This window comes from Protopterus annectens, chromosome 6.part0, assembly GCF_019279795.1.
Source record: "Protopterus annectens isolate FY-2018-M chromosome 6.part0, PAN1.0, whole genome shotgun sequence".
Taxonomy (NCBI): Eukaryota; Metazoa; Chordata; order Ceratodontiformes; family Protopteridae; genus Protopterus; species Protopterus annectens.
This window is the reverse complement of record NC_056737.1, coordinates 813272603-813299799: the sequence shown is the minus strand read 5'-3', so window position 1 is coordinate 813299799 and position 27197 is coordinate 813272603.

Genomic DNA, 27197 nt, shown 5'->3' with positions numbered 1-27197 from the left:
CCAATTTCTGGTTATTATTTTTCTAGCCACTGCTAGAATAGACCATAATAAGGGAAGTTTAACTTTTTTAACACTTTTAGGAACAGGAGTGTTAAATAATATAAGTGATTTAGAAACAATGAAATTATCTGTGAAAAGGGCCTGCAAAATATCATTGATTAACTTCCAGTATTCCTTCAATTTTATACAGTCATAAAACATATGTGCCCAATCAGCATTTATTTCTACATTACATCTTTTACATAAGTTGTCGTTATTATTTATTTTATTCATCATTAAAGGTGTATAGAAGGATCTATGTAAAAATTTCCAAGTAAAAAGTCTCCAATTAATGGAAGAAGTAGTTTTATAAGCAGATTCCAATATATATTGTTTATCTTGTTGTTTTGGTGATTCACCATTAATGGAAATGAAATAATTCCAATAGGTATCTGAACTGTAATGAGTTTCTTCTCTGATAGTTTTATGTATGTATGAGAGCTTACCTTTATCAGAAACTCTGTGTTGTAAATTTAATATCAAGTAATCAATCAGTATTGGAACAGATTCTTTAACTGTTAAAGACATTAAATCAATTTTATTAATAAGATGTTGTCTAAAAGTCTGAATCTCTAACCAACATGTTTCTCTCAAATCAAATTCTTGCTTTAAGAAGTCTAAATTTTTTACTTTATTATCAGACAGCAACTGATACCAATACTTTAGATCTTTCTCTGTGACTAAAAGAGTTCTTTCAGAGGTGGTTGACAAAAGCATACCTTGTGTATACATTATAGGGAATAGAATAAAATTCCATTCCTTATACTTAGGATGCATGAATATAAAATTACGATAACTGATAATAATGTTTAATGGGTAACTAACTATATATTTTGGTGTAATAGATGAAGTACAAAATTCTTTTAGTAACCATAACATGGGGTTATTTACAATAATATTTTTATGTATTAAAGAGATTTTCATGAAGTGAATGCTAATTAGTTCCCAGTAATCTTTCCATCTTGCAACATATGACTGATCTATTAACAAAGTAATAACTTTTATAATAGAAGAGATAGTATATAAATTAAAGTCTGGAAATGAAATGCCCCCTTGAGACCAACTATTAGTATGTTTCTTTAATGCAATCCTAGGTCTATTAGGTGCCCATAAGAAATTTAAAATTAGTGAATTCAATTTCTTAATAATTATTTTTGTAGGTGGGAGTATTATTGATTGTATTAAGTATAATATCTTAGGGAATATTATCATTTTAATAATTGTGAGTCTCTCTTCCATGGTAAAAAACATATTGTTCCAGCTATTGAAAAGATTTTGTATATTAAGAAGACAGTTACTATAATTATTATGTATAATAGATTTGATATCTTTAGTTAATATTATACCTAATTAAGTTATCTGACCTGAGTTGGGTATATATTTGTTAAAATCATTGAGAACATTTTTTCGTGTGTATATTGGTAATATTTTAGTTTTTTCTTCATTGAATATTAAACCAGAGATATTTTTAAAATCCATAATTTTATCAAATAAGGACTGCATAGAAGAGTTAGATCCTGCTGATGTAATTAAAACATCATCTGCAAAAAGTTGAATTTTAGATATTGTATTTTCATCTATATCAAATCCTTCTATATCAGTACTGTTTCTGATCAAATTAGCCCAAGGCTCCATTATTAAAGTAAATAATAGTGGAGAGAGTGGACACCCCTGTTTTGTACCTTTTAAAATGGGTATTTTTTGTGAGACATATGTTCCTATCTTAATGTAAGCCAATGCTCCTTTATATAGATGTTCAATTAGATTTACAAATGCATCAGAGAAGTTTGTGCACTTCAGTAAGATAAACAAGTAGTCCCAACTTACTGAATCAAATGCTGAACTTATATCGAGACTAATAAGTGTTAAATCTTTCTTTTTCCTATTTGCAAAATCAATTAACGTTAAAGTTCTCCTTATATTATCAAAAGTATTTCTATTTACAATAAAGCCTGTCTGGTCTATATCTATAATGCCTGGGATGATTGTCTTTAATCTATCAGCAAAAATACTCATAAACATTTTATAGTCAACATTAAGTAATGAAATAGGTATATATGAAGTGCATCTGGTTGGGTCTTTATTGGGTTTTAAAATTGGTGAAATAAATGTGTATTGCCAAGATGGGGGAGTTGTTAACTCACTTTGGGTCAAAATAAAAACCTTATGTATTAATGAGTAAGTACTTTTGGGAAGAATTTTATATATCTCTGGTATAATACCATCATTACCTTGTGCTTTGTTTGATTTAAGCTTGTTTATTTGTGTAATAACCTCTGTATATGAAATATTTTTATCCATTAGTTTAGTCTGTTGTTTATTAAGTTTTTTGTTCATGTTTGTAGTTATAAATTTCTTTATTTTATCTTTAGGATCCATGTTAATGTTATTATGATTAATTTTGTGAAAGTGATTTCTAAATTCATCTAATATTTCTGGTAAACTAGAAACATTCTTCTTTTCCTTGAGAGAAAATTTCTTTGATATGATTTTGTTTATTCAACCTTTTTGTTTTATATTTAAGTCTATGTAAGTATTTGGGACTTATTGAGTAAGACAAAAACTTATATTTCTCTAATGTTATTTTAACTTTATGAGTTAAAATTTCTTTGTATTTCTAATTTAATTTATTTATTTCTTCAATGACTTTTTTGTCCATAATATTTTCTTTATTATTATGTTTGTATGAGTCTAATTTGCTTTGAATGTCTAGTAATTCCTTGTCCCAAGATTTCCTTTTATTATTATACCATCTGATACTTTGTCCATATAAATATGATTTTAAAGCATCCCAAACATAAACAATGGAGACTTCAGGTGTATTGTTTAAGTCTAAGAAATGTTGCACTTCTGAAAGTATATAATCTTTATAGTCTTTTAGTTGAGTTAAGTATGCTGGTATTCTTTTGATCTGAACATTGTAAGTACTTTCTATCATAAACTCAAAGACAATTGAATTATGATCTGATATAGGACACAAAATGATTTTAGAATTAATTAAGTCTGTTACCATCTGGTTAGAAATAAAGACTCTATCTATTTTTGAATAAGTTTTATATCTGTTAGAAAAAAGTGTATGGTAATGATTTTGAATCTATCTGATTATTAATATCATTCAAATGATATAAATTAACAAAATCCTTTAAATGTTTTGCATTAGATGTAATTTTCCTTTTCCTATAGTAGTAGTATCTTTTTCATGTAGGATACAATTAAAGTCACCTGCTAAAATAATATCTCCTATAGAAAATGATATGATCTTATTGAGATGGTGTTTCACTGTATTAATGCCAATTCCTGGTATCCAATATACATTGATTAATGTATATGTCTTTCCATTAATCTGTATTGTAACCATACAAAACATTCCTTTATCATCTTTATAAGACAATAGTTTTAGGTATGGGCATACTTTTATTCCATAAAATAGCCACTCCTATTTTTTTCTGTGTGTGTTCCGAACTAACCAAGACTGTATATTTATTAGTGGCTAATTTATCAATATCCTTTTTCAGGAGATGTGTTTCTTGAAGGAATACTAAGTTGGCCCTATGCAAATTAATATATCTCATTAAACTTGCCCTTTTACATGGGTTATTCAATCCATTAATGTTTAAAGAAATTCCTTTTAGAGAAATCATTTAGCTTTTATAAACATATAAAACTTATAATCAGAATAACAATTAACAAAATAAGTGATATTATGTCTCCTCCTTTAGGTGTACCATTAATTATAGCTGTATTTATTGAAAATCTTATGGGATTTTGTAAAAGTTTCACTTTTATTTGTAGTGACAATGAGTTTATAAAATGTGATGTGGATGTCAGAACTATATACAAACAACAATAAACAGGTGAAAATAATATTAGGACTAAACATTGCACCCAGCCTGGAGTTAAGAACTCCAACTTTGAGTAGCACATACCACTCAAGTTATCCCCCTATCCTAAGCAGCAGTACCTCAGCAGCCACCAAATCAATTCAATACTAACTATTATTAACTAAAGTTAACCTCATTTAATTAGATTATCTAGTAAGACAAAGCTAAACAATTTATAAATCAGCTTCATATAAACAAATAAGAACATTTAGAAACAGCTCATATTACTATGTACATCTAATTTGTATAATACACTCATAATCAAAATAGCATTCTAAGAAACTTGATAATGGGAACAGAGAAGAGAGAGAGAGAGAAAGAAAGAGAGAGAGAGAGAGAAAAAAGGGCATATCTATATATTAGTTTATTAAAAGTTTGTAAGAGTAAGTTCTTATGTTCATTTGGATTCAATAACTTAGGCTATTATGGTTCAGACATTACATATATTAGGGTATTCCTACTTTCTGCCATAGAAATGCAGTTAACATTTTTAAAAACTTTAAATTACTTGCACCAAAGCTTTCTTCTCATACTTATTATTGCCAATTAAATAAAATATTTATACTCATACATATGTTTAAAAATCATACTGCACAGCAATGTTAATTCCTAGTTATACATAAATCATTGTGATGAAAGCCATCTGTATTTTATATATCTGAACTGCAGCTTTAAAATATGTCAGATGACATTTTCTTCTAAGATATAATCATAATGATACTTGTGCTTGTCAATTAGTTAAGTCAAATGATTTATAACATTATATATGTTTAAATCATAAGTATTTATATACATTAATATGTTGCAGTCATGTAAGCTTTCAAAAACATGTGTATATATGTTTTACCTTCTATGCCTTCTAAAATATCTCACTTGCTTACTATGGCATACTGAATCATTTAAAATCATTATAACTTTTATATTTTATAAATTACATCTTAAATAAGTAAGTTGTTATAAAGAATAACTCACATTTAGATGTCATAAAGTTTGTTTTTCATCACAAAGTCGCATTTACAGCAGTTCTACTTCCTGAAACAGTGTTCTTCTTGAATCTGCGATGTGTCAGTGTGAAATCAGGGGTCAAAGTTCAAAATGACTGCATTCAGCTTCTCTGCGTGTATTCTGAGTGTTGAAGCTTTTAAAACGACTTGAGGACACTATTCACGAGGTAACCCACATCCCAAATTGTCTCCCTTAACATTCTGGTGGGAATTTTATTAAAAGCAAGTGACTGACATTCATTTAGTAATACAAATGAATCTAAACAGTGCAAAACCTTCGCGAAGTATTTTACAAGTCATTACAGTCTCTATGACAGTGAAACCAAGCCTACAGTTATTTAACATATTATACAACTTATTTTTATATGCCCCATTTCATTTTCTCATACAAATCTTATTATATACATATATCAGTATCATCAGAAGCATATAACTGTGCATATAAGAGAGAGAGAGAGAGAGAAAAAAAGAAAAAGAAGAGAGAAGGAAAAAAAAAAAAAAAGAAAGAGAGAGAGAGAGAGAGAAGAAAGAAAAAAAAGGAAGCTACAAAGAGTATCTACAAAGATATATTACTTGCTGTTTGTATTAATAAAGTTAAACATGAGACATATTACTTACAACTATTTTAGTTCTAATTATTTGCAATTATATCATGACATATTATTTGAAATCATGTATAAGCAATTAAGTCATGGTATAATATTTAGCAACAGTGTTTAAACAGCATATATAATTTTAAAGAACTAATAAGTTATTATTTCACTTATTCCATATTTTTCATCATACTTCTCTCCTTGCCCTCCCCCACCCCTCACTAAATGCATAGTTTAGAAAGAATGCCATTATTTAAAACAAGAAGAGAAAGGAAATGTATCAAATTACTAACCTTAGGTCTCTTTATCACAAAGAGAAACAAGTTGATTCATAGCATGTTATTTGTTCCTCAGAGAGTTTGACTATTTATGAAACAAAAACAGTTCTTTGCACACAGAAAAATAACGTTGAATAAATCTTTAAAATATTTGTGGCTTTCTGGAGATGCAGTAACTGTATTTGAAGAGTTTAAGAGAGAAGAGAAAAAAAATATAGAACATGTCATTTGTTTTTTAGTCTTTTTTGCTTCTCTGAAGTCTTCCAAGAAGTTCCTGTTGCCATCCTCTTTAACGAAGGACTTGCCCATTCCATATCTTCTATTTTATCTGGTATCTTATTTTTTTTAATATACAGCAAAGCAGAGTCCAAGTCTTCAAAAATTCTAGGGCCATCAGGTAAAAAGATTTTTAGTTTGGCAGGAAATAAAAGGTGAGTTTTGAACTGTGCTTTCTTAAGCTCTCTTATTAATGGCAAAAAACTTTTCTTTTAGTTATTACCAAGGAAGAATAGTCATTGTCAAAACGCACAGTTGCCTCATTAATTTTTATAGGTGCTTTAGCCCATGCAGATTTTAATACCATCTCCTTGTCATAAGATGATAAAAATCTTACGATAACTGATCTAGGATACTTTTTATTAGAGTTAAAATTAGATAAGGACATATGGGCTCTTTCAATACCAAAAGAAAATGCTTCTGACAAGTCTAATGTTTTGGGAAGCCAAGTATTTAAAAAGGAAGTAATGTTGTTACCTTCTATATTTTCTGGCAGTCCAAAAATCCTAATATTATTGCGTCTAGATCTGTTTTCCAGGTCATCAAGTTTGGATTGTAGGTGTGTGTTCTGTTTCAGCAAAAACTCAATGTTAATTTCTTCTTCCTGGATTCTGTTCTCCATATCATTAACAGTCTCTTCTATACCTGTAATCTGAGCCTTCTGATGTTGCAAGTCTTGATGTAACAAATCCATTTGTTTTGTAGTTTTTTCTATGAAGTTATCAATTTTAGTATCCAGTTTGTCCATTTTGGTTGTTAGTTGCTGAATAGTGGATATCAAAGACTGAAGCTCTTTCTTGATGCTGGAATCCTGACTGTTTGCCTTATTGGAACTCATTTTGAACAGAGGTGATGAAAGAGAAATTTCCAAGATGATTTCTGACAGGAAAATTATTTAAATTTTCTTTCTTTTTTAGATATTATTCAAGAAACTGATATTCCAAACGTATTTAGAAAGAAAATTATTTCATTAGTTGAATTTTAAAGTAATTATTTCCTGTCAGTGCAGTTAAGTTGGTGGAGCTGAAGAAATCTGCTGCTATCCTGTGTTCATCCTTGGCCACGCCCCCCAGTAAATTCTTTTGACTGTATAAATGAAAAGAAATTTAATGTGAATGGTAATTTTAGTTGTAACATAGAGGATATTATTTATGTACTCAAATGTGAATGCACTTTATTTTACATAGGTGAATCAAAAAGGAGTTTTCGAGTCAGGTTCTTAGAACATCTGAGAAATAGTAAAAATGAAAAGGTGGAAAGCCCTTTAGGCTTTCATTTTAAAAAAATATCATAACAGTGATGGTAAGAATTTAACAGGCACAATTTTGGAAAAAGTATATTGTGCGAAAGGTATGTGCTTGAAGAATAAACTACAATGGAAAGAAGCACTGTTTATTTTAAAATTTGACAAGGAATGAGAAATGGGTTTTGTTATACTCTGTTAAAAGGCTTATGCCGAGGCGCTGGAGAACATCAATTGTTGGTACTATAAAATAAATTCTTTGGATATATTGGCTGAGTCGTTTCTTGGACAATTTTTCCTTCTTGGTGGTTTAATATACTTTCATCAATGGCCAGTGATCCTTCTTTCCAAACTCCCAGAATTTTTCGTGAGGAACTGGGAGATACTACTCAAAGAACCTTTGAACAAAATATTCTACAAGTGGGAGAACGTTTGCCTGATAGAGGTATGAATTCTACATCCCAACTGGGAGAGTCACAGAAGATTTGGGATAAAGTGCTGTTGGATGGATGTCAAAAACAGACTGTTAATCCATTCTCTACTATAGGACAACATCATACTGCAGCTATGTCAGCTGAATTACAAGGTACTGTTAAAAAACTTGAAAGTTTACTTTTTAAAGAAAATGCAACACATTATAACATTATTAGCTTACAAATGTATTTGGAGCTGAATATTACTCCAAAGGGCTTAAGACCTTTCAAAAATCCTTCTACGCCCTTTGATGAAAAAAATGTAGAAGATGTACAGTTTGCAAAAAGATGGGTGATGGCAGCACATCACTGTACAACAGAATGGGTGGCCATCCTAGTCGAAAGAGATTTGTTAAAACAAAAACTGATTAAAAATGACATTGCAAAGCTGTGCTCTAGTTTATGCACTTCTTTGACGGTCCCTAGATTTGAGGGCATGTTAAAAGATCTTAATGAAAAAGTACTGATTAAAACTGAGACTTTGATTGACAGAAAAATACACAAATTGCAGAGAGATTTGAGGTATTATGCAAATGAGACTGCTTTTACCAATAAAAAACATCTGAAAACCATGGGCGGGTTTCCTGGTAAAAGAATGGTAAAGAAAAAATATGGTGTCTTGTTTGCTTCATCTGAAGCAACAGAAGCTTCAGGAGAATGGTCGGATGAAAATGCAGACTTTCCTTCACTCCCTCCAGCTCAAAGAAGTGAATATATGTATGAACATTTTTATAACCGACCCAATAGAAGTGAGAGAGGTCGGAAAAGGGGACAAGCAGATACGACGTGGGGCAGGCAACAACAGAATCAACAGGGGAAAAGGAAAAGATGGTATTAACTTTCGTAAGACTAATGGTGTTAATGACAGGTTAGATGAACAGTATGTTTTTAATTTAACTGGTAGTTCTTTTTCAGATACTGAAATAGCAGTATTAAATTGTGGCATTAAGTTTATTCCTACTGTTGTTTCTAATATGCATACATTTAAAATAGATGTTTTTAAGCTAGTAAGAAAGTTACATCTTTTGTGCTTCTTTTCAAAGTCAAAAGAAAAAAATGTACAAGTAACTAATTCCTTTGATATGGATGATTCTCTGAATGAGACAACTTCTATGGAATTTTTTTCTTGTGATTCTTTTTTTGAGAATGATGAAACTGTGAATGCTTACTGTCTATTACCGACAGATGGGATTAGCATAAAAAGTGACTGTATACCTCCTTTTACTAATGAGGCAGTGAAATGTTTTTCCAGTATAGTGAATTATTCTATGCAGGATATGTTTTAAAAAAAGGAAAAAGTGTCTTATAATCTAACTAAAATGAATGGGAGGCTTTAATAAAGATGAGATGTAGAAAATATATTATATTTAAGCCCTCAGATAAAGGTAATAAGTTAGTTATAATGACAGTAGAACAGTATTATAAGATGTGTATGGATAATTTAAATAATGAGGAAGTATATAGAATTGCTATATGGAAGGAATATGAAACAGACTTGTCAGCATATAATGAACTAATAAATAGGGGGTATAGACTTGGTTATTTTACCAAAAAAGACATAGAGAGGAAATTTTCCATAGAAAATTGTACTATGGCTAAATTTTACTGTCTTCCTAAACTACATAAAGATAGATATAATCCCCCGGGTCGTCCTATAGTGTCTGCTTGTAACTATTTTCTTCATAATATAGGAATTGTGTTGCATGAATTACTTTTACCAAAGGTTGTGCAGTTGTCTTCCTATATTAGAGACACCTTTGACTTTCTGGAGAAAATTAATAAAATTCAGTGGAATGAAAATAGGTACTGGATAGTAGTAGATGTTAAAAATTTGTATACTAATATTAAACATGAATTAGGGGTGGAAGCTCTTAAATTTCATTTGGGTGAAACTCTACTTACTTATTATACAGTTGATTTAATACTGTTTTGTCTTAAAAATAATTTTTTTGAATTTAATGAAACTCTTTATCAACAAATTAAAGGTACAGCGATGGGAGCAGTATTCGCTCCAGTATATGCAAATCTATTTATGGGTTATTTTGAGACCAAATTTTTATATAGAATGTGCTTTTTCAGAAGTCATGTAATAGAATATTATCGTAACATAGATGATTTAATCTTTCTATGTGAAGGGGGTAGTTTAGATGTACATAATTTTATTCATGACTTAGACTGTAATAATTTTGGTATAAAGTTTGATGGAGCTCAGTGGGGAGATAAAGTTACATTTTTGGATGTAAATTTGCATGTTAGATGTAATAAGGTAGTAACATCAGTGCATCATATATTTGAAGGTGTGAATAATTTCATTAATGGAACTAGTTGCCATCCCCCACACTTAATATCAGCACTTCCCTATAATGAATTATTGCGAATTTCAAGATTAACTAGTGATGAACAACAAAAAGAATTAGAAATTGAGTTGACCTGTCAGAAATTTATTAAAAGGGGGGCGTGGCCAAGGATGAACACAGGATAGCAGCAGATTTCTTCAGCTCCACCAATTTCACTGCACTGACAGGAAATAATTACTTTAAAAATTAATTTATGAAGTAATTTTCTTTCTAAATATGTTTGTTTTATCTATTTCTTGAACTATATCTAAAAAAGAAAGGACATTTAAAAAATATTCCTGTCAGAAATCACCTTGGAAATTTTCTTGTCAGTTTCTCTGTTTGAAATGAGTTCCAGTAAGACAAATTCTCAAGACTCCAGCATCAAGAAAGAACTTCAGTCTCTGATATCTACAATCCAGCTACTTACTGCTAAGATGGATAAACTGGATACTAAAATTGATACCTTCATAGAAAAAACTACAAAACAAATAGACTTGTTCCATATAGACTTGCAACAACAGAAGATCCAGATTACAGGCATAGAAGAGACTGTAAATGACATGGAAAATAGAATCCAAGAAGAGGAAATCAACATTGAGTTTTTTTCTGAAACAAAATACACATCTACAAACAAAGCTTGACGACCTGGAAAATAGATCTAGGCGCAATAACATTAGGATTTTTGGACTGCCAGAAAATATTGAAGGTAACAATATTACTTATTTTTTAACAACATGGCTCCTTAAAACTTTAGACTTACCAGAAGCATTCTCTTTTGGTATCGAAAGAGCACATAGATCTATAGCTAATACTAACTCTAACAAAAACTATCCTAGATCAGTTATAGTTAGATTTCTATCATCTTTTGATAAAGAGATGGTTCTTAAATCTGCTTGGGCTAAAACTCCTGTTAAGATTAATGAGACAACTGTGCGTTTTGACAATGACTATTCTTCCTTGGTAATAGCTAAAAGAAAAGTTTTTCTGCCACTAATAAAGGAGCTTAAAAAAGCACAGTTTAAAACATACCTTCTGTTTCCTGCCAAGCTAAAAATCTTCCTTCCTGATGGTCCTAAAATTTTTGATGACTTAGACTCTGCATTACTGTTTATCAAAAAAAATAAGATTTTGGATAAAATAGAGGAAATGGAATGGGCTAGTCCTTCATTAAAGAGGTTGGCAACTGAAACTTCGTAGAAGACTTCAGAGAAGAAGAAGAGACTAAAAAACAAATGATTTGTTCTATGTATTTTTTCCCTTTTTTTTTCTCTCTTTATTTTTTTTTCATTATTAATCTTTTTAAATATAGTTACTGCATTTCCAGAAAGCCACAAATATTCTGAAAAAGATTTAATCAAAGTTATTTTCTGTGTGCAAAGAAATGTTTTGTTTCATAATCAGTCAAAATATCTGAGGAACTAATAACAAGCTATTATTCAATTTGTTTCTCTTTCTGAAAAAGAGAAGTAAGGTTAGTAACTTGATACATTTTTTCTTTTTTTTCTCCTTTTCTTCTTTTCTTTATTTTAAACAATGACATTCTATTTAGATTATGTAGTGGGTAAGGGGTGGGGGAGGGCAGGGAGAGAAGTGTAATGAAAATATGATAAATGGAATAATAACTTATTTATTCCTTGTAAAAAAAGTTTATATGTTGTTTAAATGCTATTGCTAATTATACTTTCTTGATTATATTGCTTATGCTTGTTTACAAATAATCTGTCATGCTTTAATTAATAATAATTAGAACTAAATAATAGTAAATAATGTTTTATTTCCATCTTTATTAATATAAACAGTAAGTAATATTCCATTGTAAATACTTTTTATAGCTTCCTTTTACATTTTTTCTATCTCTGCTTTACTCTCTTTTATTTTCTACTCTCTTTTTTCTTTTCTTTATTCTTTCTCTTTATTTTTTTTTTCATATTAATATATAGAAATGCTTTTGATCATACAGGCACAGTAAATAATAAGATTTGTATAAAAATTGAGTTGGGGCAAAAATATTGAGTTTTATTACTTATTAATAACTTTAGGCTTAATTTCACTTGCATAGAGGCTGTAATAACCTGTAAAATACTTTGCGAAGGTTTTGTTATGTTTAGATGCATTTATACTGCTAAATGAATGTTTGTCACTAGTTTTTAACAAGATTCCCGCCAAAATGTTAAGGGAGACAATTTGGGATGTGGGTTACCTCATGAACAGTGTCCTCGAGTTGTTTTAAAAGCTTCAACTCTCAGAATTCACGCAGAGAAGCTGAAAGCAGTCAATTTGACCTTTGACCCCAGAATTCACACTGACACATCGCAGATTCAGGAAGAACACTCTACCAGGAAGTAGAACTGCTGCAAATGCGACTCTGTGAAGGAAAATGAACTCTTTAACATTTAAATGTGAGTTATTTTATATAATTAGTTAAATATTTATGTTATAATTTATAAAATGTCAGTTATAAAGATTTTAAATGATGCAGTTTCTTGTAGTAAGCAAACGTGTTATTTTAGAAGGCATAGAAAGTGAAACATTTATACAAGTGTTTTTGAAAGTTTACTTGACTGCAGCATACTAATTTATGTTAAAAACTTATGATTTAAACATATACATTACTATAACTCATTTGATTTATCTGATTGAGAAGCATAAATAACTTTATGACTCTATTCTGGAAGAAGTTGTCATGTGATATATTTTAAAGCAGCAGTATAGATATACAAAATACAGATGGCTTTCTTTACAATAATGTGTTTCTGAGAATTTACATAAATATGCAGTATGATTTATAACAATTTCTATAAATATAATATTTTATTCTACTGACAATAATAAGTATGAGAAAAAAGCTCAGATACAAGTAATTCAAGGTTTTTTTGGAAGCTGTTAACTGCATTTACATGACAGAAAATAGATGCATCTTAATATATGTAATGTCTGAACCATATTAGCCAAAGTTTTCAATTTAAATGAATATTAGAACTTATTTTTACAAACTTTGAATAAATTAATATGTAAATATGCCCTCCCTTTTTTTTTTTTTTTTTTTTTTTTTTCACTCTCTCTCCTTCCCTCACGTCTTTTATTTCTCTCTCTCCTCTTGGTTCCTAATATCAAGTTTATTTGAATGCTATTTGAATACAAGTGTATTATATTAAATAGATGTATATAGTAGTATGAATAGTTTTTAAAAAAGTGTATCTTAGTTTATATGATGCTGTTTTATCAAATGTGTAGTTTTGTCTTGCTAGATAATCAAATTGAAAGTTGTTAATTTAAGTTAAATATAACTAGTATTAAATTGATAAGGTGGTAGCTGAGGTACTGCTGCTTAGGGTAGGGGGTTAATTTGAGTGGTATATACTACTTTAAGTTGGAGTTGTTAACTCCAGGCTGGGTGCAAGGTTTAATCCTTACATTATTTTCTCTTGTTCATTGTTGTATGTATATAGTTCTGACATCCACAATACATTTTGTAAACTCATTGTCACTACAAACAAAATTGAATCTTATACAAAATCCCATAAGAGATTCAATAAATACAGCTATATTTAAAGGTACACCTAAAGGAAGAGATGTAACATTACTTATTTTGTTAATTGTTATTTTGATCATAAGATTCTTATGTTTTAAAAATGCCAAATGACATCTCTAAAAGGAATTTCTTTAAACATTAATGGACTGAATAATCCGTGTAAAAGGGCAAGCCTAATAAGATACATTAATTTACATAAGGCCAACTTAGTCTTCCTTCAAGAAACTCATCTCTTGAAAAAAGATATTGATAAACTAGCCACAAACAAATATACAGTATTGGTTAGTTCAGAGCACACTCAGAAAAAAGAGGAGTGGCTATTTTATGGAATAAAAGTATGCCCATTCCTAAAACTATTAAGTCTTATCAGGATGATAAAGGAATGTTTTGTATGGTTACAATACAAATTAATAGGAAGACTTACACATTAATTAATGTATATTGGATACCTGGAATTGGTATTAATACAGTGAAACACCATCTTGATAAGATCATATCATTCTCTATAGGAGATATTATTTTAGCTGGTGACTTTAATTGTATACTACATGAAAGTGACACTACCACTATAGGAAAAAGGAAAATTACATCTAATGCAAAACATTTAAATGATTTTGCTAATTCTTATCATTTAAATGATATTAATAATCAGATAGATTCAAAATCATTACCATACACCTTTTTTTCTAACAGATACAAAACTTATTCAAAAATAGATAGGGTCTTTATTTCTAACCAGATGGTAACAGATTTAATTAACTCCAAAATCATTTCATGTCCTATATCTGATCATAATTCAATTGTTTTTTGAGTTCATGATAAAAAATACTCATAATGTTCAAATCAAAAGGATACCAGCATACTTAACTCAACTAAAAGACTATAAAGAATATATACTTTCAGAAGTACAAAATTTTCTAGACATAAATAATACTCCTGAAGTCTCCATTGTCTATGTTTGGGATGCCTTAAAATCATATCTATATGGACAAAGTATCAGATGGTATAATAATAAAAGGAAATCTTGGGATAAGGAATTGTTAGATATTCAAAGTAAATTAGACTCTTATAAACATAATAATAAAGAAAATATTATGGATAAGAAAGTCATTGAAGAAATAAACAAACTAAATGAGAAATACAAAGAAATTTTAACTCATAAAGTTAAAATAACTCTAGAGAAATACAAGTTTTTGTGTTACTCAATAAGCCCCAAATACTTACATAGACTTAAAAATAAAACAAAAAGGTTGAATAAACAAAATCATATCAAAGAAATCTTTTCTCTAAGGAAAAAGAAGAATGTTTCTAGTTTACCAGAAATACTAGATGAATTTAGAAATCACTTTCACAAAATTAACCATAATAATATTAACATGGAACCTAAAGATAAAATAAAGGAGTTTATAACCACAAACATGAATAAAAAGCTTAATAAACAACAGATTAAACTATTGGACAAAAGTATTTCATATACAGAGGTTATTACACAAATAAACAAGCTTAAATCAAACAAAGCCCCGGGTAATTATGGTATTATACCAGAGATATATAAAATCCTTTCTAAAAGTACATACTCATTAATACATAAGGTTTTTATTTTGGCCCCAAATGAGCTAATAACTCCCCCATCTTGGCAATATACATTTATTTCGCCAATTTTAAAACCTAATAAAGATCCAACTAGATGTACTTCATATCGACCCATCTCATTACTTAATGTTGATTATAAAATGTTTATGAGTATTTTTGCTGATAGATTGAAGACAATCATCCCTGGCATTATAGCTATAGATCAGACAGGCTTCATTGTAAATAGAAATAATTTTGATAATATAAGAAGAACTCTAACATTAATTGATTTTGCAAATAGAAAAAAGAAAGATTTAACACTTATTAGTCTTGATATAAGTTTAGCATTTGATTCAGTAAGTTGGGACTATCTGTTTACCTTACTGAAGTGCACAAACTTCTCAGATGCATTTGTAAATCTAATTGAGCATTTATACAAAGGAACAGTGGCTTATATTAAGGTAGGAACATATGTCTCACAAAAAATACCCATTTTTAAAGGTACAAAACAAGGGTGTCCACTCTCTCCACTATTATTCACTTTAATAATGGAGCCTTGGGCTAATTTGATCAGAAACAGTACTGACATAGAGGGTTTTGAAATAGATGAAAATACAACATCTAAAATTCAACTTTTTGCAGATGATGTTCTAATTACATCAGCAGGATCTAATTCTTCTATGCAGTCTCTATTTGATAAAATGATGAATTTTAAAAGTATTTCTGGTTTAATATTCAATGAAGAGAAAACTAAAATACTACCTATATATACACGGAAAAATATTCTCATTAGTGATTTTACTAAATATGTACCCAATTCAGGTCAGATAACTTATTTAGGTATAATATTATCTAAAGATATTAAATCTATTATATATAATAATTATAATACCTGTTTTCTTAATATACAAAATCTTTTTAATACCTGGAATAATATGTTTTTTACTATGGAGGAGAGACTTACAATTATTAAAATGATAATATTCCCCAAGATTTTATACTTAATACAATCAATAATACTTCCACCTACAAAAATAATTATCAAGAAACTGAATACACTAATGTTAAATTTCCTATGGGCACCTAATAGACCTAGGATTGCATTAAAGAAACATACTAATAGCTGGTCTCAAGGGGTATTTCTTTTCCAGACTTTAATTTATATACTATCTCTTCTATTGTAAAAGTTATTACTTTATTAATACATCAGTCATATGTTGCAAAATGGAAAGATTACTGGGAGCTAATTAGTATGCACTTCATGAAAATCTCCTTAACACATAAAAATATGATTGCAAATAACTCCATGTTATGGTTACTAAAGGAATTTTGTACTTCACCTATTACACCTAAACATATAGTTAGTTACCCATTAAACATTATTATTAGCTATCGTAACTTTATATTCATGCATCCTAAATATAGGGAATGGAATTTTATTATATTCCCTATAATGTATACTGGGTATGCTTTTGTCATCTACTTCTGAAGGAACTCATTTAGCTATAGATAATGATCTAAAGTACTGGTATCAGTTGATATCTGATAATAAAGTTAAAAATCTAGACTTCTTAAAACAAGAATTTGATCTAAGAGAAACTTGCTGGTTAGAGGTTCAGACCTTTAGACAACATCTCATTGATAAAATAGATCTAATGTCTATAACAGTTAAAGAATCTATTCCAACACTGATTGATTACTTGATATTAAATTTACAACATAAAGTTTCTGATAAAGGTAAGCTTTCATACATACATAAAATTATCAGACAAGAAACTTTTACAGTGTAGATACATACTGGAATTATTTCACTTCCATTAATGGGGACCCACCAAATCAACAAGATAAACAATATATATTGAATCTGCCTATAAAACTACGACTTCCATTGTCTGGAGACTTTTACATGGAAATTTTTACATAGATCTTTTATACACCTTTGATGATGAATAAAATAAATAATAAAGATAATCTATGTAAAAGATGTAATGTAGAAATTAATGCTGACTGGGCTCATATGTTTTATGACTGTATAAAATTGAAAGAATATTGGAAGTCAATTAATGAATTTTTGCAGGCTCTTTTTACAGATAATTTCATTATTTCTAAATCTCTTATATTATTCAACACACCTGTACCTCAAAGTGTTAAAAAGGTTAAGCTTCCCTTGTTATGGTCTATTCTAGCAGTGGCTAGGAAAATAATAACCAGAAATTGGATTTCAGATACACCTCCTTCATTCAATTAATTTAAAAATGTTATGAATATAGTGTGCCATATGGAAATAAACACAATAAAGTCAAGAACAACTAGAAAAACATCTTATTATATTGCATGGGATAATTTACAAAACCTGTTAAAAAAATCTTAACTTCAATAGCATGGTATTTTAGTTTAATTAATTGATCTGATTGTAGTGGATGTCTTTGTAAATACTTTGGTTGTTTTGTTGAATGTTATAATCATATCTATGTTAATTACTTGTATAAAATTGTTATGATATTTCTCTTGTATGTTAAAACAATAAACTTGTTTTAAAAAAAAAAGAAATTTATTAAAAGAGGTTATAGTGTAGAAAGTGTAGAACAAGCTAAAAATAATTTGAATTTTAATAATCAGATTCATAAACAAGTAAAATATAGGGCCAAATCAGATAAAAATGTGTATAATCAACAAGTGGATAAAATGTTTTTTGTTACAACATATGGAACATATACAGAGAAATTAGTAGAAATTGTCATGTTTTATTGGACACATTTGTTACAAGATCCATGCTTGGGTGAATTGTTACCTCAAAAACCTATGGTGTCTTATAGACGTGGAAAAAGTATTAAAGATATGCTAGTTCATGCTTATTTTATTTTTTCTGCTGCCAGTCTAACTAAATGTATTTCTGATTATGGTTTTAAAGCATGTGGTCATTGTAGTATATGTAACCAAACAGTAAATTCTTTTGACTGTATAAATGGAAAGAAATTTAATGTGAATGGTAATTTTAGTTGTAACACAGAGGGTATTGTTTATGTACTCAAATGTGAATGCAATTTATTTTACATAGGTGAATCAAAAAGGAGTTTTCTAGTCAGGTTCTTAGAACATCTGAGAAATATTAAAAATGAAAAGGTAGAAAGCCCTTTAGGCTTTCATTTTAAAAAAAATATCATAACAGTGATGGTAAGAATTTAACAGGTGCAATTTTGGAAAAAGTATATTGTGTGAAAGGTATGTGCTTGAAGAATAAACTACAATGGAAAGAAGCACTGTTTATTTTAAAATTTGACACTCTACACCCTGAGGGGTTAAATTGAGTGCTTGATTGGAAATGGCTGCTGTAATTAAGTGTTTTTTTAATTGTTTCATTAGAATAGTTTTTTACTATAAAAAGGAATGAGAAATGGGTTTTGTTATACTCTGTTAAAAGGCTTATGCCGAGGTGCTGGAGAACATCAATTGTTGGTACTATAAAATAAATTCTTTGGATATATTGGCTGAGTCATTTCTTGGACTATTTTTCCTTCTTGGTGGTTTAATATTCTTACCCTTTAGAGTCTTACTGCAACTGGAACACCTGCTGTATGTACTATCACTGTGTAAAGTCTGTAGGGGGGTATTTCATCATTGTTGCTATTTGTGGGCCTTTGCCAGACATTTATTATTTTTTTTTACAGCTGGCTTGCTGGGTGAGGCTGAGGGGTGAGTATGGGACTCCCACACTGACATCCATGCCTGTGATCTATGAACCCCAAGTGAGTTGACCCCCTACATATACTGCAGTGTGATTTGTCAACTTGGGTACTTCTGCATAGTGTGGGGAGGCCAGTATTGGACAAACATTTCCTGGTGTCCCACATAGCTGTCAGTTGTCTGCTGCTATCTCAGCAGGCCACCCCATTCCCTTGCATGCATACAGCGATATCATAGCTATGCTACCAGACCATACTAATCCATTCATTTATTATTAAGAAGACTGCCTTACCTTGTGCCTGTGGCAGTTGTGAGGACGGTACCTGAGGGCTGCCTATATAGGATGCATGCAGTACACTGCCTATACATGGTAAGTTACAGGTAATGTGATGTGTGTGTCATCCATTTTACTATGTGTGCAAGTCAGAGAGAGATGTCAGTCCCTGGGTTCCTACAGTGTCAGTGTGTGTACTATGTGTTGCCTCTTTGCCAAGGCCAGGGCATACTGGGCACACCTCCATCTGCCTACAGGGGCTGGCTCAGGGGGTTCATCCTCCGAGTCCCTCTGTGCCTGTGGGGACCTTGGCAATGGAGAGGGCTGTGTGGCCCTTCCCCGTGCTGTTCCTGCTGCAGCTGTTTCCACAGCATCATATTGTGTAGCATGGCACATACTATGAACATGTGTGCACATGTGGCTGGAGAGTACTGCAAGGCTCCACCAGATATGTCAAGGCAGCAGAACCATGACTTGAGCATCCCAAACACATGCTCTATAGGTTTGCGCATGTGCCTCATTATGGCATTCTTGATTGGGTGTGTGTGCATTGCTGATGGGTGTCATCATCCATGGCTCCAGTGCATAGCCAGCATTCCCCACCAGATGGCCATACAGGATGTCCCCACTGGCAAATGCCTGGTACAGCAAATGCCAGATTTGGAAGTCGTGATAGCTTCCAGAACTGCCAGCACACACATTCATGATAATGCCTTGGGCATTGCACACGACCTGCCAGTTGATGGAGGGGAAGCCCTTGTGGTTTACATAGACCCTACCCTGTTCACCAGGTGGTGCTTTGATGTGGATGTGCATGCAGTCTATCACACCCAGTACCTCCGGGTAGTCTGCTACATGGTGGAAGAGACTCATATTTCTGGTCCTCTCCTCATGGGTGTTGGGAAAGTAAATGTGCTCACCGGCATGTGGTAGCATGGCATCCAGGAACTGGTGTTGTACCCTGGATGCAGATGCCTCTTAGACCACCATCATGTTCCCAGTAGTTCTCTGGAAAGTACCTGTAGCTAGTGTTGTTAAGGCTACATATACCTTGGTATCCACTGGGATAGATTCCCCTCTGTTGGCTCTTGGTCTGAGTTGAGGCTCAATGATTTGTTGAAGTATGCCTCTGTCCACCCTGTTGCACTCTACTATCTCCAGATCATGTAGCCCCCTGGTAGGTTACCTTGGGTCTGAACAGTCTTCTCCTCCTCTTCAGTCTGGGGCAGTTGTCAGCATTATCCTCCTCACCACCCTCAGCCTCTAGCACATACTGATAGATCAAAGCAACGGCAGCCCCTAACATTTTTTTGGTTAAGATTACCCTGCATGTGTACACCAGTGGTGCAGTGTTTGTGGGAAAAAACAGACTGAAAGGTGTTTGAACAGTTTATATTGTTGTGCTGCAGATGCTACGTGTATGATTGGCTAGCTATAATACATTCCACCTGCTTGCTATTTTATTTGTACTTGATTGCTTTTATTCTGCTATTTCCCTTTTTTTTCCATTCCCATTTCTGCCCCTTTTAAGCCCTGAGGCATGCCGTGCAAATCCAGTGCTCAAATGTAAACAGTCCTGCTATTTCTGTTTTTTTTTTTGTTTGTTTTTGACCCGCTGCACACCGTGAAAACCTGTTTAGCTAACGTAAACACTTTGCAGTAGAAATGGCCCTCCCCTGAACATGAACACACTCTTCATTTCATGGAATAAGTCAATACAGCTCCAGACACACACCCTTGCTTAGCTGTGCTTAGCTAAGCTCAACTGGGAGCCTTGGAGCTCCAATACGTTTACACCAAGCATAACACACCCCCTTTTCATGTCAGCTGTTCCTCCTGCTTACACCACTGCATTATAACTCCTACACGGTTTGGTGCAGCCAGAGACTGGCCTCCCATTTAGTGATTCAGTAAAATGTGCTCATTTGCATACCCCACTGCCTTAGTCCCTGGTTACACCACTACACCACAGCCTTCCTCCTTAGCAACCAGTATTACCTGGTATTGTTTTGATTCTGCATGCCATAGACTGTAATGGCAAAATGCAGATTTCACTTAAAATTGTCTTTTCACATTTTTTTTTCATTTTCGGCATAATCCCATTTGCACACCACTGCCCTATGCTTAAATGGCCGAAATCAGCCAAAAAAACTTTTATTTTTATAATTTTGCAACTGTTTCCCATGCCAATGGTCATATTTTTGGACATTGGCATGCCTAAGGATTATAATACTTGCTTTACTTTGAGCTGTCATGCTTCCATTTGTAGCCGAATACATTTCTACAGCGGACACTATTCTGGCACATATGCCTTCTTGCTGAATCACTAATTTACCTCATTTGCATGGTTTTCACCAGCAAATGAGGTAATTAGCATTATTCAGTGGTGTCTATGCCAGAATAGTGCAGCCAGGCTCATGCATGCCCCCAGCCTTGTTTACTGGATCACTGGGTGGCCATATTCCATGCAGCAGCTGCTCCACTATTCGGACATGGCATTTTGCCATTATTGAATCCCAGGGATGCTCTTTGGGGGGTTAGCAGTAAGTTTAAACTTTTTATATTATTTTAATGGGTGGCTAGTGTGCACTTGTGTGAAATTAATTGAATTTTTTGGGGTAGGGAGTGACTAACTGTGTTATGGGTACTTATCCTCTTTATTTGCTCAGCTTAAAGTCTGGTATTAAGGGCTGCCTACTGCACATTTAGAATATTTATGCTTTTTTTCCTTGGTGGGGATGGCTGACTGTGTTGTTGATGAAATAACTGATGCTCTGCTTAAAGTCGGGCATTAATGGCTAGTGTGTATTTGTGTGAACTAAACTGGAATATTATACACAGATAGAGATCCCCACCAAGTAAGCTGACTGTCCAAGCCCAAGAAAATGAATAAAAGCAAACAAGCAACAGCAATAGTTAGCAACACGGCAGTCATACACAGTCCCAAACATTTCTCCAGTGATACCCTTATTTCAAGCCATGCCCAAGGTACATAAGAACCCAGTTCTCCCTCCCTATAGACCCCATTGCAGGAAGGGGGTGGGCTACAGAGCCCTTCTCCATCTTTGTCAAAAAACATGTGAGACCTGTTTTGGATAGGTCTGGTGTTGTGCTAAGGGACACAAAACAATTCTTACAGGAACTGCACATATTTGAAGAGGGCCTTGATGTGTCTAGGGGATACTTATTGTTCATGTTAGACGTGGTATCCTTATTCACTGTGATTCTTAATTTGCAATGGGTGGTATACCTATGTAGATATCTTCGAGAACAGAGTAGTTATGACCATAGGCTTATTGACTTGATATGTGAGTTTATGAAGGTAGTACTGGAGAATAATGTATTTGTGTTCGATAGCTATTATAGACAAAAACATGGTGTAGCAATGGAAACTTGCTGTGCGAATAGTTTTGCTAATTATGTACTGGCACAGTGGGAGTTGGAAGAAGTATTTTGGCTGGAGCTGTATATGGAGAATGTATTGTTCTATCATCGATTTGTAGATGATGCCTTTTTGGTATGGGGAGGCACTGTGGAAGATCTGGAGAGGTTCATCATTAGATTGCATGAGACCACCACGTTTCTGAGGTTTACATCCAAATGGTCAGATAAGTTGATACAGTTTTTGGATGTTTTGATAAATAAGCTGCCTGATTCAACCATAAATACTAGTTTATACAAGAAGGCATGTTCTAGGAATTCTCTACTCCATCGGAATAGTATGCACCTTAAGAGGGTTTTTAATAATGTTGTGAAGGGACAGGGTATGAGGCTGTCCTGGTTACACAACATTAATACTGAGTATGATGGGGGAGGGTGCAATATTTTGAGACAGAATTTCTGTATGAGAGGGTATAAGGGTAGTGAAGTGGACCCAATACTAGCACAGGTTGATGCTTTGAGGGTAGGATGAGCCAAACCATATTTTTTAGCGACCATTAGTGATGGGACACCTGAGGGGTCGGGGAGGATGGATAGTTATGAAGAAGTAGTCAAGGTCCCAATGAAATACACTAGCAATGTGAATGCAATAAAGGGAGTATTTCAGAAACATTGGTCGCTATTGTTGACGGATGATAATATCAGTAAGGTGGTGGGTGAAATACCTAGGTTTGGATACACGAATTGCAGTTCACTTAAGATGATGTTATGCTACCCTGATATAGGGGCTAGGGATATTGAGGGTGGGTATGGTACCCTCTCTTGTGGTACCTGCAATTTTTGTAAGTTGATAGATTCTGATACTAATTTTATACAACCAGACACAGGTAAAATTTTCAAGCTTAGAGTCAAAGCATGTTGTACCACAAAACACTTGGTTTATTTGGCACACTGCAATTGCTGCAGAAGATTCTACGTTGGTAAAACGAATCGTATGTTTAGAGATCGTATTAGGGAACATCAGTATAGTATTCAGACGGGTAATGCCACTAATGCCCTCGCTAGATATGTGGCTGGTAGCCACAGGGTACATGAATTTAGGTATAAGGCCTTGGAGGACAAAAGAGTGGGTATGAGAATGGGCAATGTGGAGAACAGAACTGAAGAGGCTGAACTTAGATGGATACTTAAGTTGGGAGCTGATAAAGGCTTTGAATTAAACAGTGTTGTGTCTATAAAGCCTGTGTTAAATAAGATTGGTCTGCCGAGGTAAAAATGTATGTAACTGAAAGTGATTATGTGTTGTGTTAACCTATGTATAGGATTATATATGTCAATATTATGTTTTAGATTGTTTTGATGTTTAGATGTTGATTTTTCTTTAAGTAGAGAAGCGTATGTGTAGTGATGTCACTATGTTTTAGTAGGTTTAATATGGAGATGTGTGAGCTGGGGTAAGGGATTGGTGAGTTTGAACTGTTTTTAATTAGTCTCTATTATATAAATGTTTTATTGATGTAATGATTTTATGATAACGGTCTGAGGAAGCCATAATCTATATGGTGAAAGCGCTTACTGATTCTATATTGTTTTATTAAATGGAGTTCACTCTATAACTGGATTTCATTGCCTCATTGAACATGGTTCATTTTGAGAAACGTTTGGGACTGTTTATGACTGCCATTTTGCTAACTGTTGCTGTTACTTGTTTGCTTTTAAACTGGAATATTATATGAAACACATTTGAAAATGTCCCCAGTTTTGCAGAATGTTATATTTGCCTAATATGTTTGGTCTGCAAGTTCTTCTCATGTTGTTATGTTGTTTGCTTAGCTTATAGTCTCCCTTTGCATAAATAGTGTGTGTTTGCATGAAATATGCTACAATCTTTACTCACGCTCGCTCCTTGTCTGTGTGCTGTATTTGTAAAAACAAGTTGAATCTGTTTCTCATTTTGTAGACTGTCCCTAAGTTTACTTCATCTTGTTGTGTTCCTAACAGAATTTGGGATCAACTGTCCACATAAGTTACCATATCCAGAACTTCTGGGTCAGCTCTTAGAGGTATGTTGTCAGTGTCATACTCAACTTTCCAAAGAAGATGATAATGCATTTTTGACATTTAGCTTTAGTCCATGATTCTGGAACTACTAAGTTGTTTGGGACAAGCCTTACAGTAGGATGGCTAAGTCTTTTTGGGATTTGATCATTGCTCCTAACTTGCTCCTTGCTGGTCATTATTTTGTTTCACTTCATGATTATTACTAAAAACAATTGTCATAGAGGAAGAGGTGTTAAAAAAATCTCCGTGGAGGGAGGCTGTTAAAAAAAAATTCTGTTCCGGGTGTCAGATACACTAGGTATGCCACTGTTCCCTACAATCAAGTCTTTTATTCTTTTCATCGTAGTAGTTATCTAGCAGTATTTAGTTTCTGATTCCCATATATTATCTGATATTTTGTTTCAAAGTGTAGCTGCTCTTATTTGAAAATATGCTGTTTTACCTGTTTAAAAGCTTGTTTTGTTAAATAGTTTTTATCTGCACTTTAAAGTTTGTCTGTTTATCTGTTGAGGCTGCTCACTCAAGTGTGTTAGAATGTGTTAAGCAATTACTGTGCATTTCCTGCTGTTTGTCCTTTAAAAAAGAAAAAAAAATACAAAAAAAATCCTTATTTCCAGCCTTTCCTGACCTAGAATAGTCCCTAATACAGGCATTGCGGTATTCTGGACTTTGGTATAGTTCCTGTGTTGCCCATTTCCTTACTTGGATAGAAGGAAGCTTCTTTGTTCACCAGTGGGAGTGGGGAGCTTTGAGCAGCCTATCTGTCCCTGGAGGAGTGATCTGAGCACAGAATCTTGTAGTCTATTGGCCGTTTTGGGCTAATTTCTAGCTCTTTGAAGTCACCTGTATAAAAACACGCTTTGGCGTGTTTTTTCGCTTGTTCCAACTCAGCAAAAGCTCCTTGTGGTCCTGCAGAGTGGTGCTAGCAGCAGAGAGGCGAAAAAGAGTGACTGCTAAACTGATTTAAGTGTATTTTGTTCCTATTACCTTTGCGACCGTCTTTCCTCGCCGAAAAGTGAGTTATAACTGCTGTTTTACCTGTTTAAAAGCTTGTTTTGTTAAATAGTTTTTATCTGCACTTTAAAGTTTGTCTTTTGTTGAATTTTATCTGTTGAGGCTGCTCACTCAAGTGCGCTAGCCTGTGTTAAGCAATTACTGTGCATTTCCTGCTGTTTGTCCTTTAAAAAAGAAAAAAAAAATATATATATATATATATATATATATATATATATATATATATCCTTGTTTCCCACCTTTCCTGACCTAGAATATTCCCTAATACAGTCATTGCTTTATTCTGGACTTTGGTATAGTTCGTGTGTTGCCCATTCCCTTACTTGGATAGAAGGAAGCTTCTTTGTTCACCAGTGGGAGTGGGGAGCTTTGAGCAGCCTATCTGTCCCTGGAGGAGTGATCTCAGCACAGAATCTTGTAGTCTATTGGCTGTTTTGGGCTAATTTCTAGCTCTTTCAAGTTCCCTGTATAAAAACCTGCTTTGGCGCGGTTTTTCGCTTGTTCCAACTCAGCAAAAGCTCCTTGTGGTCCTGCAGAGTGGTGCTAGCAGCAGAGAGGCGAAAAAGAGTGACTGCTAAACTGATTTAAGTGTATTTTGCTCCTATTACCTTTGTGACCATCTTTCCTCACCGAAAAGCAAGTTATAACTGCTGTTTTACCTGTTTAAAAGCTTGTTTTGTTAAATAGTTTTTATCTGCACTTTAAAGTTTGTCTTTTGTTGAATTTTATCTGTTGAGGCTGCTCACTCAAGTGCACTAGCCTGTGTTAAGCAATTACAGTGCATTTCCTGCTGTTTGTCCTTTAAAAAAGAAAAAAAATATATATCCTTGTTTCCCGCCTTTCCTGACCTAGAATAGTCCCTAATACAGGCATTGCTGTATCACCAGTGGGAGTGGGGAGCTTTGAGCAGTCTATCTGTCCCTGGAGGAGTGATCTCAACACAGAATCTTGTAGTCTAATGGCCGTTTTGGGCTAATTTCTAGCTCTTTCAAGTCCCCTGTATAAAAACCTGCTTTGGCGCGGTTTTTCACTTGTTCCAACTCAGCAAAAGCTCCTTGTGGTCCTGCAGAGTGGTGCTAGCAGCAGAGAGGTGAAAAAGAGTGACTGCTAAACTGATTTATGTGTATTTTGCTCCTATTACCTTTGTGACCGTCTTTCCTCGCTGAAAAGCAAGTTATAACTGCTGTTTTACCTGTTTAAAAGCTTGTTTTGTTAAATAGTTTTTATCTGCACTTTAAAGTTTGTCTTTTGTTGAATTGTATCTGTTGAGGCTGCTCACTCAAGTGCGCTAGCCTGTGTTAAGCAATTCCTGTGCATTTCCTGCTGTTTGTCCTTTAAAAAAAGAAAAAAAATATCCTTGTTTTCCTCCTTTCCTGACTTAGAATAGTCCCTAATACAGGCATTGCTGTATTCTGGACTTTGGTATAGTTCCTGCGTTGCCCATTTCCTTATTTGGATAGAAGGAAGCTTCTTTGTTCACCAGTGGGAGTGGGGAGCTTTGAGCAGCCTATCTGTCCCTGGAGGAGTGATCTCAGCACAGAATCTTGTAGTCT